Raw genomic sequence first — 12,119 nt, forward strand, 5'->3', positions numbered from 1 at the left:
TGTAGACGAGACCCAGATAAACTAACGTCAACTGTAGACATTCAGGGATGTCGACGGTAGACAAGACCCAGGTAGACTTAGGTCTGGTGCAAAAAGAAGAAAAAATCAACCACAGAAGTGACATAATTATGTTGTTTTAACGACATAACATCTTGTTAATATGACATTATTATGTCGTTTTTTATGTCGTTTTAAGAACATTACATCTCGTTATTAGGCTATGACATAATTGAGTGGAACAATAATATGTATGCGGCAGCAATGCGTCACCGTATTAATCAGCTAACAGCCAGCACATTTATTGTACACGAAACATGTAATAGCCAAATATTACAAGAGCAAGTTAATGCATTGATGTCTCATTCAGGGACGGACTGACAATCTGTGCGTGACATAGTTCCGAGAACAAACCAGTTAGAAGACATTTCACACCACAACTTATGAATTAACTTTAGTAAAACAATGCTGTTATATTAATATAGTCATATATAAATGTATTAAATGTAATGCAGTAATGTTTTGTTCAGAAGTTATGGCAGTTTATTTATTTATTTATTAATTTATATACTAAATGTTTGGGCTACTGTTTTTGATAACACATATAATAGGTTTATAGAAAATCAACAAAAAAAATCAATAAATATTGAGGTAGCCCTCGCACACGAAAGGGTTGGAGACCCCTGGTATATAGTAACTATATGTTTTATAATTACAAGTTTGTGTAATTTGGGGTTTCTGTAGCCAGTGGCATTTCATTATTTGTATTTTATGGCATTGTACATATTTTGTTTTTATTTGAAAGCTGAGGCTTCATTAATAAACACAACCCCAATTATCATCATTGGTTTCGAGATGTTACTTGCTGTGAATACCTTGTCTGATAGGCTACAGTAATGTGGCATAGTATTAGGACATCCTGGCTAGTGTCTGTCCCACACAGCTAATGGCGAATGGCCGGATGATGGGCCTATTTGGGAGAAAGTCCAGGGCTGTTTTTTAGCCCCAGTCCGTCCCTGGTCTCCAGAGGTGTCAAGTAACGAAGTACAAATACTTCGAAAGTAGAAATGTTGGGTATCTATACTTTACTGGAGTAATTATTTTTCAGACAACTTTTTACTTCTACTCCTTACATTTTCACGCAATTATCTGTACTTTATACTCCTTACATTTTAAGTTAAAAAAAAAATTGGCCAATTACACCAACGGTTAATAGATCTGAGTCCCGCCTCCTGAACACACATCGCTAAACTGATTGGCTTTGTGTTTTATTTCTAACTTGTGAGAGGCTGTAGTCACATTTGGTTGTGCGAAGCGCCAAAACTCCTCCGAGTCCTATAAGGAAACCTAGAAGATGCGGTAAGCAAGGGAGAAATCAACAGTTCTACCAAAAAGACTCAGGAGAGAATTATTGAATGCAATAGATTTATTTGTGAAAGATTACAGACGGAATAAAATTGATGCTCGACAAGCTCCGTCTCGGTTCTTTGGCGTAGGCTCTGTCCTCCGTCTGGGTCGGTGAGTTAGCCGGTAGGTCCTGCCTGATGGTCTGGACAGGGGCGGAGCCTAAACCCCCTGACGGTTGGACAGGAGCCTATACCTGGTGGTGGTGGGGAGGATGGGGGAAAACTTTTCTACGACACCTACAGCAACGAAAAGGGGGAGGTAAGGTCAGTCTTTATATCTGATGTTGAACTGTGATTGGTGGTGCGAAATTACATATTAGTGACGTGGCAATAGAGTCTTTCTGGTAGAACTTACGCTGACGCTTCCATTTCTACCAAAAAGACTCAGGAGAGAATTATTGAATGCAATAGATTTATTTGTGAAAGATTACAGATGGAATAAAATTGATGCTCGACAAGCTCCGTCTCGGTTCTTTGGCGTGGGCTCTGTCCTCCGTCTGGGTCGGTGAGTTAGCCGGTAGGTCCTGCCTGATGGTCTGGACAGGGGCGGAGCCTAAACCCCCAAAATAAGGAATATATGATGGATTCCTTACGTACCTAAGATGACTCTGGAAAGTATACAGGGTAATTAAACAACGTGAGAAAAGTTGATAAACGTCATCTAGATAAGGCTTAATACGAAACTAACGTTTGATTATAACGATGATGTAGCCTTGAAATTAATAGGGAGAGTGAAAGATGCAGTTAATAGTGCACTGTGCTTCGATATGTTACAACTCCTAAACAGAGCAACTTTTGGCAAAAGAAAGTGAAGATCTAATCCGAGCCTCGATAGGCTTGAATAGAGGAGCTGCGCATTAAAAAAAATGAAGAAAAATAAATAAATAAAATAAAGGCAGAAATGAATCTTTGATAGGCCTATGCGTTAACGTCGGCTGCCACGGTTGGCCTCAGAACTTTTAGCTTAATCGTGAATCTCGATAGATTGCGATGCCTCGATAGGCCGAGGACAAGCATGTGCGATGCCTCGATTGGCCGAAAACGAGCATGTGCGATGCCTCGATAGGCCGAGAACGAGCATGTGCGATGCCTCGATTGGCCGAAAACGAGCATGTGTGATGCCTCGATTGGCCCGAGAACAAGCATGTGCGATGCCTCGATAGGCCGAGAACAAGCCTGAGCGATGCCTCGATAGGCCGAGAACAAGCATGAGTATTAATATCTTAGTTTGGCTATGAAAATAAAACCATAGATGGGAAAGTTAAAAGTAGGTCCGTGATGACCTTCTGTTTAAAAGTTACTAAACTGCTGTCAATGTGACGTTCCCGGGCGCTTTGATAAGCAGAGATGGGAGAATGAAATATTGATATTTCTTAAAGCTAGAATTGCTTTGTGACTGTTGCCCGTGATCAGCGTGAAGTATAGCTTAATAGAACTACGTGTACGCTCGCTAATATTAATGCCTCAATAGGCAGAATAATCGTGTATGAACGAGATATGGAATCTCGATAGCATTACTGTAAAGGCTACGATAAGCCGTGGACCAATGTGAATGTGATGAAACAGGTTCGTGATAACCTTACGTTTACTGCTGCCGGGCCGAATTTGCAATTCGATTCATTCGTTCGATAGGGTATCAATAGGCAGTTTTGTTCATCGAAAACAATATCAGTGCTTAGATAACTTAAATGAATTGATATTGAAATAGAAGCCGCGGAGGCAAGAGAATATTGCGTTGCTATGAGAGACTCAATGAACGCAAGCAGTAGCGGATTCGAATAAACTTTGAGTCTCCGTCAAGGAATAGCTGTTTGTAGAAGCTATTAATAAAAGGTTTAGTTCATTATATTGAACTTGGTCTAAACGTTCGAATGTAGTAACAGCCACCAGTAGCTAGCGAATAATATTACATAGTAAAATAGGGAGACAATTAGACAACTCTTATGTTAAATCTTTAATGCTTATCTAAGGTGCAGTATGTGAGAGACTAATACGACGAGATATGCGCAGATAAAGATAATTGATTAGAAACTTTAACAAGATCGAGAGTGAGAATGTCACTGTATGTGAGCTGAGCTTATCTTCTAAATGTGAACAGAAGCCACGTCTGGACACGAATGATGAGGTGTAGATTTTAAACGAAGCCTCGATAGGCAGGGATGTTAAGCTGCATACATCCGGGTTATGAAGAAAGGAAGAAAATAAGATGTTGAGAGAAAAGCAAAGTTAAATAGCATATGCACCAGCCCAGTCTTTCTTTAAAAATAGGTCCGTAATTAACCTTACATTTATAAATAATGAGGGCTGTCGCCAGGCGACTTTACGAGGAGCCACAATAGGCAGAGATAACACATTGGAATGATGCTATCAGGGAAGCTACGATATGCGTTTACGCACGAAGGCCGCGATTGGCCATGAAATATTTCGCTTTAGCGTACAGTTATGAAAGCTCGTACAATAGTGATGCCTCGATATGCTGAGTTCATGTATCGGAACCGAGATTAGTTGAGAGCTTCGATAGCATTAATGTGATAGGCTACGTTTAGCCATGAAACAATGACAGTGATCATTAGATAGGTCCGTGATTGACCATATATTTATAAATTATGAGGGCTGTTGCCAGGGCGACTTTCCAAGGAGCCAAGAGAGGCTGATATAAGACGTTGAGATGATAATCAGGAAAACTACGATTTGCGTTTATGAATGAAGGCCGCGATCAGCATGAAATATTTGGCTTTAGAGTACAATCATGAAAGCTTGTTCAATAGTGATGCCTCGATAGGCTGATGCCTCGATAGGCTGATGCCTCGATAGGCTGATGCCTCGATAGGCTGAGTTCATACATCAGAACCAAGATTAGTCGAAAGATTTGATAGCATTAATGTAATAGGCTACGTTTAACCATGAAACAATACCAGTGATCATAAAATAGGTCCATGATTGACCTTACATTTAAAATGATAAAAGCTGAAGCCAGGGCGACTTTTCCGAGGAGCCACGATAGGCAGAGATATGACATTAAGATGATTACAATCAGGAAAGCTACGATATGCATTTATGAACGACGGCCACGATCGGCCATTAAAAATATTTGGCTTTAGGGTACAATCATGAAAGCTCATACAAGTGATGCCTCGATAGGCAGAGTTCATGCGTCGAGAACAAAATTAAGTCGAAAGCTTCGATAACATTAATGAAATAAGCCACGATTGGCCATAAAAAATAAATAAAAATGGCAGTAATCATAGAATTTCAGAAGCCGCGATAGGCTTAGAATTATTGCAGCTATCAGAAACGAAAGTCAAGTCAAGTATATTTGTATAGCGCTTTTCACAATACAGATTGTATCAAAGCAGCTTCACAGTATTAAATTAAAATACAAGGTTTGTTTCTAGTGGAATTTATTGATTGATCAAATTTAATTAAATATCCCCAAAATATCCCCAACTGAGCAAGCCAAAGGCTTGCCAAAGCCAAAGAAAGAAAGCAAGCCAAGGAAAGAAAGCAAGCAAAAGAAAGTCACGATAGACATAAGCAAGCAGGGATACGAATAACCTTGGAGCGTTGTTATTATGGTATTTTCACAAAGCTATGCTTCATTAAACAATTATGGGCTGAGTTGACAATAAAGAACGAGATAAAGAAATTAACTGCATGTATAACTAAACAGATTTAGCAGCGAAAAGCAGACTTATGATAGATGTATGGATCGTTAACCACCACCAGGAGCTAGCGAAGAAATTTACCTCGATTATGGGTTGAGAGGGCTTGTTGAGCATTTAGTAGGCTACAATCTTAATATGAAAATAGGAAGAGAAGAGAGTCAAGAGACCATTACGGATGGGAAATAATAAAAGGGGGGTTAAATGGATTTCACTTTCTGTAATGTTGCTGTTAAAGCAACAACATGGAACATGGAACATGCGGTCGCCCTACAGGTTGGAAGCGGAATTGTCCATTACCGCTGTCGTAAAATGATTTACGGTTACTGCCATCCCCAAATCGTCACTTTCAAACATTCTTCAATATCCGACGCACAAAGCACCCCTAGCGTCAACACGAGACGCTTCGGTTATGGGTAGGTTTAGGTCTGTGGTAGGGTTATGCGTCTCAAATGGACGCCAAAGGGTGCCCCGTGCGTCAGACACCGAAGAAACCCCGAAAGCGTCAGTATATGACGCCTTGGGATGAGAACGGGCTGTTACTGTATATGAAGCATGCAGGTTTTTTTTTTTTTTTCATATGGGCAATGATAATATTATTAATCTTCCTCCTTTCATAATTTATGCATGTTTAGTAGACTAAACATTTTAACTCAAACATTTGCGATTTGCATGTCGATTGTAATGCTCAAATCTGAACGAGAATGATAGCGATAGCATCCTAACCATCTAAAACTAGCATGTTAGTGTTTACTAGCTACCAGATTGATAATTCGCTCATCTACTAACATTAGCTGATTCATGAAGATAAATGGAGGACCAGATAGTTTCCGTAACGTAGCCAGGCAGACAACAGATTAGAAAAACTAAAGATAGTATGCAAGCAATTTACTTACTAGTTCAACAGCATGACGGCCAAGTCAGCATCGGTCTGACGATAAGCTCACGCCAGCGAGCAAACGCTCGACCAATATTGATCCTCGTCCTGCCTTTCAGTTTATCACTCTCCGTTTTCCTCTTCCGACTCTACTCCGACAAAACCTTGGACTTCTTACGTTTCGCTGCTGCTTCAGCCATGACGAAAACACACGCACGAAAACAAACGCGCTGGTTGGCCTGTCACGGCCGAATTTGAGGAAGTGATTGGCGAAGTGACGTATGCCGTAAAGCAGTCGAATTTTGTAGTCTTTTTGAGCTCTGGTTACTACCCGCACCCCGAAGTTACATAGTGCCAGTAAAAACGATACAGACCCCGTCAGGCTCTGGCAGACGTGTCATTCAACCTATTGTAAGTCGATGTACCATCACAAGGGTCTTGGAAATATATTATGAAGGTTGAAAAACTACATGTTGTTACTTTAAAGCACAAACAACATCTGCAAAGTTACACGCATAAACTTCAAGCATGGAGGACTTCATTTAAAGAGAATACTTTATAGAGCGTGAGCTGTAATATATAGCATACATATAAAGCCGATTTAATATCTTAGTTGCTCTTTGTTTTAATTCTATTCAGTAACCCAGTTGTAAGTATTTTGCAACTGCCCATGAGTGCGTGGGATCGACAACTCTGAAAATAGATTACCACTGCGCTGTGGGATATCAGTTACGTGAATAAAACTACCACGTCACCAGTGAGTCGCCATTTGAACTTAACCGCTGATGAAGGGAACAGTAGAGTAGCAAGTTAATATACTTACCTGAATGAAGTTTAATCATAGTAAAAAGGGATATGTAAGCAGTGGCCGCTGGAAGCGCCTACCAACGTAAAAGCCTTTAAAGTGGAACTTGAACTTGAACCTGAAAGAAACGCTGTGTGGAGATCGACTCTCATGAGATTTAAAGCTGCCACACGCTTACTTACACAAGTGTGTCGCACTCGCGCATCGCGAAAGTTGCTGAGATCAAATCAACGATGTGACTTGTGTTGTTATGTTTGGAATCGAAACGCGAGTAAGTGAACGCCGGCGTCTGCTTCTGCGAACTGAATGGAAGCGTAATTGGCAGCTAAAACTTTTCTACGACACCTACAGCAACGAAAAGGGGGAGGTAAGGTCAGTCTTTATATCTGATGTTGAACTGTGATTGGTGGTGCGAAATTACATATTAGTGACGTGGCAATAGAGTCTTTCTGGTAGAACTTACGCTGACGCTTCCATTTCTGTGCTGAGAATACGGGGCAAATCGCGTCAAAGATTGATTTGGGGACGGACGTGTGTGTGCAACTCTACATTATAGGGTCAAAATTTCCCCACAAAGATGTCAATATCAGAAATACTTGTCCTTTTGGGGATTTTTTTTTTTTTTTTTTTTTTTTTTTTTTAGAAAACAGCTTATAAATCAGACTTTTGTTTTTTGAAAATGTTAAAATGCAGACAGTTTTCTGTGATAGGTAAGGTTAGTCTATGGGGGGTAGAATACACTGTTTGTTTGTACAGTATAAAAATCATTATGTCTATAGAAAGTCCTCATAAAACATGAAAAAATAACATTGCTTGGTCTGTTGAAGGCTGGTCTTGTTGAAATGAGAGGCCTGTTGATCAAATCATCCCAGTCTCATCAGCTGGACTGAAAGAAGTGTCAGTGCTCTTTGGACACTGAAAACATGGCTCAGAGCAATGGTCACAAGTGACACTTGACAGTATTGCTGTGTGTCGTGTCCAACAGGACAAACTAGACAGTTTTGGTAAACATAACATATGCCAACAGTTAATTTCTGTTAAATGATTAGTTCACTTAGTTAAAAATGAAAATTCTGTCATCATTTACTTACTCTCAAGTTGTTTCAAACCAGTTTCTTAATTCTTCTGCTGAACACAAAAGAAGATATTTTGAAGAATGTCTATAACCAGACAGTTAATGGTAGCCATTGACTTCCATAGTATTATTTTTTTCCTACTATGGAAGTCAATGGGATCCATCCACTGTCTGGTTATCGACATTCTTGAAAATATGTTCTTTTGTGTTCATCAGAAGAAAGAAATTCATACAGGATTGAAACAGTTTGAGGGTGAGTAAATGATTTTCAGTTTTGGGTGAACTATATCACTTTAATGAAAGATGCAGACATGTGTTTGGCTTCTTCAAAAAGCAAGGAACTGTCGTATTGCACTATTGCATTGCACTATGAGTGGAGTAAAGTTAAGTCTCTGTTAAACTGCCACCATGTCTTTATTAGTTATTAGTAACATTACAGAATTAATTAATTTACGTATTGTTAAGGTCAATATAGACTAAAAACCTTAATACATTATCCTATTAATTTCCTGATTCAGCTTATTTAGCTTATTTGTTTAGAAAATTAATTTTCTATGGGCATATATACGGCTGAAACAGGTAGCCTAGTGCATCATCCCAAATTTTTCAACATCAACATTTTAATATAATTATAGTCAAATATGGCCTTTAGAAACATGTGTTTTTTTTTAGATGCACAGTGCCTAATGTGAATTGAACACGTGTGATCATTTGAAGTGACTGAATTGTGCACTGGTGTAGAAACTGTAACTTTATGTCTGCCCGTTCCCCAGTTGACTTCTCGTGGGGTTCGAAAGTCAAACTGAAATTAATTAACTGCTGTGTGTTGAGCATATGCTGTACAGGAATACAGCTCCATCCTGTCTGAGTTGAAGAGGATTTATGAGAGCGCTATGCATCGCCGTTCCGTGGTAGGAAGACTCAGTTGCTGACTGTTGTGTCCTGTACTCACCACTGCTGTTCTGTGAACCTAGAGAAACTGTCTTTCGCCATTGAATGCTGTTACTACTGTCCTGTGGAACGAAGACCTAGCTGTTGACTGTTGAAACCTGTACTCACCACTATGGTTCTGTGAACATAGAGAAATTGCCCTCTGCCATCGAATGTTGTCATCACTGCTCTGTGGTAAGAAGACACAGTTGTTGATTGTCAAATCTTGTATTCATTACGGTTGTCCTGCGAACATAGAGAAGCTGTCTTTTGCCATTGAATGTTGTCATTGCTGTCCTGTGGAAAAGAGGCCCAGCTGTTGACTGTTGAAATCCGTACTCACCACCATGGTTCTGTAAACATAGAGAAATCGCCTTCTGCCATCGAGTGCTGCCCTCACTGTTCTGTGGTAAGAAGACACAGTTGCTGATTGTCAAATCCTGTACTCACCACGGTTGTTCTGTGGATATAGGGAGATTGTCATCTGCTAGTGGAGACGGCCAACATTGTTCCGTGGGGAAGTCACTGCCCGTTGCTGTATTCCAACTGCCGCCGGCTTGTGGAAGGGGAGTGGCCCTCAGTTAAACGGGTGTGGCCCGTGGAGGGAGCGAGAGAGCCCCCGTCTGCCATTTACGTCGGATTAGTACACTGCGACGGATGATCCCCTGCCCTATCCTTCCCGCTATCCCAAACAGAGGTGACACTCAAATGATTGATGCTGTCCTGTGTGAAGAGTAACCCCTTCCTTTGTTTTCAACTTCCTACCAGTGTCTGCCACAATACCTACCTCCGGCTGAAGAGGAATTGCTGTGCGAATCTGTACTAAGGCCCGCTCCACTCTCAGGGGTGTCCCACGGAGGGAGAGCGAGAGGACCCCTGGCCGCCAATTACGACCGACCAGTACACTGCGACGGACGATCCCCTGGCCTATCCTCCCCTCTATCCCAAACAGAGGTGACACTCAAACGATTGATGCTGTCCTGTGAGAAGAGTAACCCCCTCCCTTGTTGTCTATTTCCTGCCAGTTTCTGCTCCACTACTCATGTCTGGCCGAAGAGGAGTTGCTGTGTGAATCCTTACCTGTGTCTGCTCCACTACTTACCTTTGGCCGAAGAGGAGTTGCTGTGCGAACCTTTACCTGTGCCTGTTCCATTACTTACCTCCGGTCGAAGAGGAACCACTGTGCGAATCCTTAGCAGTGTCTGCTCTACTACTTACCTCCGGCCGAAGAGGAGTCGCTGTGTGAATCCTTACCTGTGTCTGCTCCACTACTTACCTTTGGCCGAAGAGGAGTTGCTGTGTGAATCCTTGCCGGTGCCTGTCCCACTACCTATGTCTGGATGAAGGGGAACCGCTGTGCGAGTCCTTACCTGAGTCTGCTCCACTACTTACCTTTGGCCGAAGAGGAGTTGCTGTGCGAATCTTTACCTGTGTCTGTTCCATTACTTTCTGCCGGCCGAAGAGGAACTGTCGTTTGAATTCCTACCAGTGTCTGCTCCATTGTTCGCTTCTTTCTGTTCGAAGGGGGATCATTGCACGAACTTCCCACGCAATCTGATAGAAGAGAGAAGAGGATCCGTCAGTGGATTTTAGCTTGATTCGGACTTATTTTAACTAAATAAAATACAAGTTTTTGATAATACTTATCTTGTCTGGTTTGTTGGTGTCTCTGGGAAACTCCTCGAGGTGGTACGTTGTGAAGGGGAGGGAAAAGGCCACCCCGGCCTGTGACAGATTTCCTGTGATCTTTATGCGAGCTCTGAGTTCGTTCGTGTTTTGAGTCTGGTTTCTGTTTGCACATTAAAGAACTAGTTAACTTGCTTTTGCCTCCGCTGTTCTCTTTCCCGTGATAGAACGATCTGACCTTCTATGGAGGCAGCAAGAGTACCCGAGCTCGCAGAGTATCTCGCTCACAACACGACTCGCGTGGAACGGCAGGAGGAGAATCTCGCCGTGAATGGTTGCGCGGTTCAGGCACTGGTAGCGCAGGTGTCCAGGCTCACCCAGCAGATACAACAACCGGCAACGCCCACTGCGCCACCCCTGCCGCCTGCACCCAATCGTCAACACGAACCACGATTACCCATGCCAGAGTGTTATTCGGGTGAGCCAAATTATTGTAGAGCTTTTTTGACCAAATGCTCTATGTTTTTTGCTCTCCAACCACAGACTTTCTCCACTGAGGATTTCGAAAGTGGCTTTTGTACTCACGTTGCTGTCAGGGCATGCTGACAAGCCTGTGGGGGACGGCGGTGTGGGAGAATCAACACCTGTGCTGTTCCTTGTTCACGGCACTCTCAGAAGAAATGAAGAAGGTATTCGATCGGGCGGTCAAGGGTAGAGAGGCGGCACGACAGCTTGTAGACCTCTATCAAGGAGATAGACCAGTGGCCGATTATTCCATCGAATTCCGCACCCTCGCTGCAGAGTGCCGCTGGAACGAGGAGGTGCAGTGGGACATGTTCCTGCATGGGCTGGCTGACCGCATCCAACGAGAAATCTACACCCTGGACCTGCCCACCAGCCTGAACGGACTTATTGAGCTGGCGCTGAGAGTGGACGCTCGTCTGCGTCGTCTGGAGCAACTGGACGGTTCCCTGCGACCGTGTATGGATTACCGAGGGCTGAACAACATCACGGTAAAGAATACCTATCCTTTGCCGTTGATGTCTTCAGCCTTCGAGCGTTTGCAGGGAGCCTTGGTCTTCACACAATTTGATATACCTAATGCTTATCATTTGGTCCGCATCAGGAAGGGGGATAAATGGAAAACCGCATTTTAACACCCTCAGGGGGCACTTTGAATATTTGGTCATGTCATTCGGTCTTTCCAACTCCCCAGCGGTTTTCCAGGCACTCGTCAATGACGTGCTGAGAGACATGGTAGACCAGTTCATATATGTCTACCTGGATGACATATTGATTTTTTCTTCGTCTCTCCAGGAACACGTTCAGCACGTCAGACGAGTGCTTCAGAGGTTGCTAGAGAATGGGCTTTTTGCCAAGTCGGAGAAATGCACTTTTCATGCACAGTCTGTCCCTTTCCTAGGTTACATCATCTCGTCTGAGGGAGTGCGTATGGATCCTGACAAGGTTAAGGCTGTGGTGGATTGGCCAAGTCCAGATTCACGTAAAGCCCTACAGAGGTTTCCAGGGTTTGCCAATTTTTACAGACGTTTCATTCATAACTTCAGCCAACTAGCCGCTCCTCTGACAGCCTTGTCCTCCCCCAGAACGACGTTCAGGTGGTCCGATACAGCCGAGGCTGTATTCGCTAACCTGAAGAGCCTCTTCGTTTCAGCTCCCATTCTGATAGCCCCTGATCCATCACGTCAGTTCGTGGTGGAGGTCAACGCGTCAGTGGTGG

Source organism: Scardinius erythrophthalmus, assembly GCF_964197995.2.
Source record: "Scardinius erythrophthalmus genome assembly, chromosome: 6".
Taxonomy (NCBI): Eukaryota; Metazoa; Chordata; class Actinopteri; order Cypriniformes; family Leuciscidae; genus Scardinius; species Scardinius erythrophthalmus.